We start from the raw sequence: 7,885 nt of genomic DNA, 5'->3' as shown, positions 1-7,885 counted from the left end.
CGGGTTATAACCCTGTTTAATCAAAGTGCCTACTTTTTTACAAGGGACCTATAGTCAAAAGAGTTTGCAATCAAGATCTTAACCAAAATATGACATCATAACATATTTTAGATACTTGAGATACTATGTTAGTGTTGTTGACGTTGAGAAACAAAGATGAGATTTTATAGTTGTAGCCTTAAAGCATCATCATGTATTTCCCTTGTAGTGGAAAATTGGCAATGAACTTTGATGAAAACCATTCAACATTATCTTATGATGTTTCCAGGTCAAGTTTTACTAATGTTTTTTTAAAATATTATGGGGCTTAGGACCAGTAGAGCTCGGATTTGACACAAGTCCAAACAAGAGAGGAATTAAAAAATCTGACAAAATACTACAAAAGAAGAGAATAAGGAAAATCTAATCTATAGAATTGGCTTCCCACTTTTTCTAAGGTAGAGCAATTGCTTAACTATCAGCATGTCTTAATTTTTTCCAAGAAATGTGGTAACAAATCGAAATAACAGTTCTGGAAAGTGAAAAAAAGCTTATTTTCTACCTAAGTTTCTCTTTCTCAGTTCTAGAACTTATTTCATTTTTTTGTTGGAATTTGTTATAGTTTGCAGATGTCATACTTTGGGGATTTGTAGAGCAGTTGTGGTTGTGAGCTATAGATCAAGGATTTACTTTTTTACTCTATGGTGGAAAAATGATAGGTTATGTACTCTGTTTGTCTTTTATTATTCATTTTTTATTTTGTGTTTAGTATAATTGATGAAGTACTGCTCTGATACCACTTGCTAGAGGGCCACACCACCCTTACCCACTCACAATCAAGAAAGCAACAATATGGAGACCAAGAGAAAAAAAAAATGCTTCACAAGAAATTTTATTATACTTGAAGATCCTTACAACACCCACAAGATGATATCAAGCTTCTCCTTGAGCTTCTCCTTCCACAACTTCTACTTCTCAAGTTTCTACTCCTCGAGCTTGATTACAAATGATAATAAGCCTTGCTTAAATAGGCACTTCTAACCCAAGACATTACAAACACAACCAATGTGGGATAAAGGGTAAATACAACTATCTTTAAATAAATATTAAATTCCCACCCAAATACAACTAAGCACCCAACAAATATTAAATACATGATTTATCCAAAACCTTCTAGAATTTCCACCTACACACCTCAATTTATGGAATGACAACTATTTTTCTTATTTTTCTATTTACGCCACCTACGCACCTTGAAAATAGAAATTCCTCTTTTCTTTTTCTTTTCTCCTTTTTCCCTTTTTTAATTTTTTTTTATTTCTCCTCTAATTTTCGTCACTTTCTCTCTCCTCCACAATTTTTTTTTTTTTTTTTTTTTAAATTTTTTTTTTTTCAATAATTTTCCCATGCAAGATGCTCCTGCATCAGACTCCCTCGGTAGATAGAAAAGTGTGTCCCACACTTTGACACCAAAAGAAAGATCTACCACCATCTTCATCTTCACTAAAGGCTTCCACCTCAATAGGGACAACAAAACCACCATGCAAATCTTCCACATATGCATCACTCTATCAAACACCAGAATCTCAACCATCCAATCAACAAACTCATGCCGAAGAACAAACTGAATGTAATGCTTCATTAGCAAACTCCCATTCACATCAACAACTAGTGAATCCACACCAGCAGCAACAAACCCTCCAACAACTGGATCATCCACCTCCAAGTGCTCCATAATCTCCATGTCAGATTCAACCAATTGATCATGAAAACCAACCTCCATCCCAACATTAGCAAGGTTAGGAATATCCTCATCAACAACCTCTATTTTCTCTACAGGTTCTGCATCAAGCTCCACAAATTGATCAACAAAACCATCCTCTTCCACCTTGACCTTCTTAGCTTTAGCATCCAACCGAGCAAACATCTTAGAAAAATTCCTCTCCACTATATCATGGATTTTCACAATCATCTTAGGGTCCAATCCTCTTGGAGCCATCTCCCAAGATCTTCGTAAACCCTCTGCAACAAATCCTTCCTACGCTTCTTGTGACAACCAAATTGTTTGCAAGTCAGATCGCAACCTGCCACCTCGCATGAACAATCAGGAACCACATCACAAGTCTAGGACAACGGATTTGCAATCCACAAGCTCTGATAACACTAATGACGGTACGCTCTGATACCACTTGATAGAGGGCTACACCACCCTTACCCACTCACAATCAAGAAAGCAACAATATAGAGACCAAGAGAAAAAAAAAATGCTTCACAAGAAATTTTATTATACTTGAAGATCCTTACAACACCCACAAGATGATATCAAGCTTCTCCTTGAGCTTCTCCTTCCACAACTTCTACTTCTCAAGTTTCTACTCCTCAAGCTTGATTACAAATGATAATAAGCCTTGCTTAAATAGGCACTTCTAACCCAAGACATTACAAACACAACCAATGTGGGATAAAGGGTAAATACAACTATCTTTAAATAAATATTAAATTCCCACCCAAATACAACTAAGCACCCAACAAATATTAAATACATGATTTATCCAAAACCTTCTAGAATTTCCACCTACACACCTCAATTAATGGAATAACAACTATTTTTCTTATTTTTCTATTTAGGCCACCTACGCACCTTGAAAATAGAAATTCCTCTTTTCTTTTTCTTTTCTCCTTTTTCCCTTTTTTTATTTTTTTTTAATTTCTCCTCTAATTTTCGTCACTTTCTCTCTCCTCCACAATTTTTTTTTTTTTTTTTTTTTTTTAAATTTTTTTTTTCCAATAATTTTCCCATGCAAGATGCTCCTGCATCAATAATCTTGTAGGGAAATAATTACTTAGATATTTTTAGTGGCACAAATCTATGCTATGACATTGGGACACATGTGGATTGTAGTATACTGTCAATAGGTGTGCAAAGCATTGGCCTTTCTAATTGAGGTTGTATCAATATGTTTATATTTTTGTAGCTATTTCTTTTTCTGATTATATATATATATATATATATATATATATATATATATATATATATATATATATATATAATTTTATGTTTTCTGAGGGCAAGGAACTTTTTAAGTCTGTATTTATATAAATTTGTCTTTTGATATGTTCGTTTACTAATTTGGTGAGTGATTTGAGGGGCACATCAGGCCACTTTAGAGGCACAAATTGCTAATGATGACGATGTCTCTACCATCATTCTCACCCATCGCTCTGCACAACAAATTCAGGGTTTTTTAAATCAAAATTTGCACTCTATGCACTAGTATTTACATCTTAACGAAAATGATGGCTTGCAATCCCATAGTCCCTAACAATCACTTGCATGCAAACACTTGTTACATAAAGAGAAGCAAAAAGATGTAGAGACTGGAATTTCCAGATCTATATATGAGGCATTCTTGATGAGAAAAAAGAGAAATTGCTATAATCAAAATTGAATAACTAAAAATACAAAGAGATCAATCGTTATAAAATGATAATAATTAATAAAAGAATTAATTATTATATGCCTAAAGTTTAGCTTAAGTAAATTAGAGATAATAAGTGACTTAATAATTAAATCAATATGATTAATTATTTGAAGTTGATGAAAGATCAACCCCACAGCTTTCAAAAATCACCTGCATGCAAATACCTATCACATAAAGAGAAGCAAAAAGCTATGGAGGTTAGATTGACAGATGAGACATTCTTGATAAACAAAAAGGTAAATTGTTATAATCAAAATTGAATGAATAAACTATAAAAAGACCAATCCTTATAAAAGGATATCAAAACCCTAACATGTAAAACCTAGTTGCATGATAATAATTAATAAAAGAATTAATTATTATATGTCTAAAGTTTAGCTTAAGTAAACTAGAGATAATAAGTGACTTAATAATTAAATCAATATGATTTAATTAATAAGAAAATACTTTATTACTCTAACAATTGAAGGGAAGAAAAGAAATCTAAATGGTGGGCAATATGGAGGGCATCAAGAGACATGTGTTAATCCAGGCTGAAGTCATGATGGTCATACACCTCTATTTCTCCATAGTAGTGGTATGTAAAATGCTTACACCAACAAAAAATCTATACATGTGTTCTGTCCAAATGTTGTGGTTGTGCTTCATGTAGGCATTCTATACCAAGGTTATATTATTACCAAGTTGGACTTGCAATGGTAGCCTCCAAAGTAAATTCATACACAATTGAAGATACTCTTTTGGCTTATTCAATATCAAAAATTTCCATTTTGAAAATATTTCTAAAATCAGCCTATCGCTACGACTAGCTAAAAATACTCATATTTTCTTTCTTCTTTACAAAACCTTCCAGTGATGGAAACTTATAGCATTTATAGTAGTGTTTAGAAAAATAGGTTTGCAAGGAACTGCTTGGAATGGTGGAGAAAATCTCACACTTTGAGGACCTTCTTTTGCATGTGCACATATGAATCTCGTGTATCTAATAGATACTTGATAGATACCTTTTAAGCATCTTTCAAAATAATTGTTGAAACTCATTTGAATTTTTTTTCTTGAATCATTCATTCTCCTTCACTTCCATCACATGCAGTAAACATCATTGCATCTTGCAGTGGTTTGATACCTCTTTAAATTCTTGCATAGTAGATCCATAAGAACCTTTAAGATGTTAATAACTCTATATATATGTGAATATGCATGCTTTAAGTACACAAGAATAAAGTAAACAATATTCTATGCATTTTCCTACCAAGTTGTATGATTTGGCCACATATAAACACCTTTCTTCTTTGAGGCCTTGACTCTTGCCTTCTAGCTTCTTAACAAATGCTACTACTTCTACCTTCCAATCCCTCCCAAAAGTTGTTAAATTGCATAAATATGTTGCTTTCTGATCAATTAGAAAATCAAACTCCTTTGGTTTGTCATTTTTTCACTCTGATCTCAATGTAAGCCTTGTTGTTGAGTACTAAGTTGACTTTTTGCAAGATTCACAAGTAGCTAATGGTGCTTCATATTATATTGAATTATGAAATATCGAACTTCCTTACCAAGGCTAGTGAGATCCACCTTCACATCTTTATTATTACCTATTGACAAGATCATCCTGGATATTACGCCTAGCATCATGATATGCTGCACAGATTTTATGAAAAATAACAAGCCTCTTTTTTGTTGTTACAGAATTCGATGAATAATCATAAAGTTCCTTTTCTAATTTTTGAGATTTTAAAATTGATACATGAGTCTTTGCATTCTTAATGGAAACTTTCTTGTAGAAAATTCTTCTTGAACTAGGTGGGTAACTCTCATGGTTTAATCCCACAAGTCCTCTAAGCTTTTGAGTTAGATTTCTAAAGAAAATTTTGAAAATTTCTCAAATCCTTCCATGTTTATGAGTTAAATTTATGAGAAGAATTTCTTATATCACCTACATGATTCTAAGCAGTTAAATCTAGAGATCACTCTCTTTAAAATTTAATAGCTGGCTGGAGTCATTAACAAACTTGTTCTTGGTATTTACAAAGTTATGTTCTTATTCATACTCTTCTTGTTATTCTTAAATTAAAGATTCAATAATGAGAAATCTTAAGTAGAAATGGGATAGGAAAGAGGGAAGATTCTAACATAATCATGACTATGCTGTATATAGTGATCTTGGCAACCTAGACAAAGATGATGATCCAAGCCACCCTATATTGGGTCATTCCCATAAGCTTTAGGCATAAGGAGACAACCTTAAAGTTTTTGAGTAAATAGATTGAAAAAAATGATTTTACAATCAAATCAATTGAATGCTAAAACGAAGGTCCTTTCTCAAACAACTTATTTATGGTATCGAATGAACCAAAATCAACTAGAAAAATAATATAAAGCCTAATCAAAGAAGAAAATGCATTTAGGAGCTACTAGAAAAAGATGCCAAGTTTGCACTAGAAGAAACAACCATAGTGAACTGAATCTTCTAAATTCCTATAAGTTCCACTTCACACAAATCTACTACCTATATGTTTCTTCTCCTTGCGCTTTCATATTTTATTATTGAATTTGGTTATTTTATAGTCTAAGGTTGTTTTCACTAGTTTTTATTTATTATAATTTAGAATACTATTTCTAATAGCCCCCTTTAAATTATTGGGAATACTTGTTATCATGCATAATACATATTTCTAATTTATCTACAATAATACAACAATTTTCTATCCCTAACAATTAAAGAATGCCCAATATTTTCTTAGCACTATTTGATTTGTAGTGAAATACAAACACTTGTGTTTCAACTATCATTAAGGAGGAGAAGGGTCTGACGGATCGTGAAAAGGAGGAGGGGGATTCTATCAACATGTTAGGGAATCCTAAGAAAAGGAAAGCAAATGAGGCCTTTGACACCAAAGACCAGATTCCTGAGATTCCTAACCCTGGCTCCACTTCCTCCCTGACTGTAGATATCCTAGGAAAAGAGGGTGGGGAGATGATAACAAAAAATAGGAGGAGGTCTTGGAGGAACTTTAATTCAAATAAAGCTAAATTGGGGACTCTTAGGTAGTCGTTGAATATTCAAGTGATGGAGGAAATTGATGGAAAAATGCACTATGATGATCTCATTGATCCTGGTCTGGTTGTGATCTTTGATAATGCAAAGGAAATTGGGCTTAACCTCTTGAAAAATGCTAGGAACAACATGGTAGACAATTTCTGGTCTATCAAATGGTTATTCCATGAAATTGAAGAACTCAAGGGGAGAAGAAATCAGGAAGGTAACCAAAAAAGTGGCAGTGACCATGGGCAAAATGAAGAGGATAGAAGCCAGGATGGAAGCCAACAACATTTGAACGTTCATGACCATAGGGCTAACCAGGAGGATAGAATCACCAAGGTTGAACAAAGAGTCCAAAGGATGAAGTGCTTCCACCAAAACCTAGAAAATCAGGTGATCACCACCTTGAACACCCTAAATGAAAATATTAATATCTTGGGTGAATCTCTAATTAGTGCTGGTTTTGGTGGGGAAATGCTGGAGAAGTCCAACTTGGAAAATGGGTAGGCTAAGGATGATCCAAAAGAAACTAGGGACCAGGAGGATGCTCAGAACCAAGACTAGGAGGATGTGGACAATAGGAAGACCATAGAAGTTGCAGAATCCCTATAGGTTCTTGATAAAGAAAATTGATAGTTAGGTTAATGCCTCATTCTTTCCTAGCGTAGCTGGTTCTTTCTTGTTCTAGCTTAGCTAGCTTTTTGTTCCTGGCCACGGGCCAATTTTTAGGGTTGGCTTTTGTTAAGCAGCTTCGCTGATGCTGGACATTATTGAATATTTCTATATTTGATATGTTGTAATACTTTTAGGTTTCAGGATCCCTATAAAACTTTTTTTACTTAATCAAAAACTATCATTAATGGGTAAGTGCAAGAAGTTGGGCCTCACTTTTGGGCAAAAACTAGAAGTGTTTTTCTTATTTTTGAAATTTCTTGTCAATTGATGTCAAAATTTGATGCATTTAGAAACTGAATATAAAAAAACTTCAAAAATAAAAATTTAACATTTAGAATTTACTTTTTGAATATGTAATTTATTTTTGTACCCATATGATAGATTTTTTTTTTTGGTATGGATCTTTAAAAATCACTTTTTCAAAATGTTTGTTTCAGGACCATACCACACTCACGTACGAACAACATGATTTGACACAAATAATTTTTTTTTGTAAATCCTTTTAAATGAAGTTACCTAACACACCAAAGATTGATGATAATATTTTTCCTTAATATTTTATTGAATAATTTTATTTTATTATTAATTTTTAATTGGCTATAAAGGTAAATTTTAAAACTTCTTGTGTAGGGACACCATAATTTGATCAAAATTTCACTTTTTCAATTTTCTTTTAAACTTTAAAATAATTAAATTTAGATTAATTACA

General features: G+C 32.7%; 1 pseudogene; it reads right to left on the bottom strand.

The window, feature by feature from the left end:
• Positions 1-4,266: 4,266 nt before the first annotated feature.
• On the bottom strand, positions 4,267-5,996 carry LOC149546882 (uncharacterized; annotated as a pseudogene).
• Positions 5,997-7,885: the final 1,889 nt, after the last annotated feature.

This window comes from Cupressus sempervirens, chromosome 7 (genome assembly GCF_028749045.1).
Source record: "Cupressus sempervirens isolate cs-2001-9-10 chromosome 7, ASM2874904v1, whole genome shotgun sequence".
Lineage (NCBI taxonomy): Eukaryota > Viridiplantae > Streptophyta > Pinopsida > Cupressales > Cupressaceae > Cupressus > Cupressus sempervirens.
This window is presented reverse-complemented; position numbering and strand designations above follow the sequence as displayed.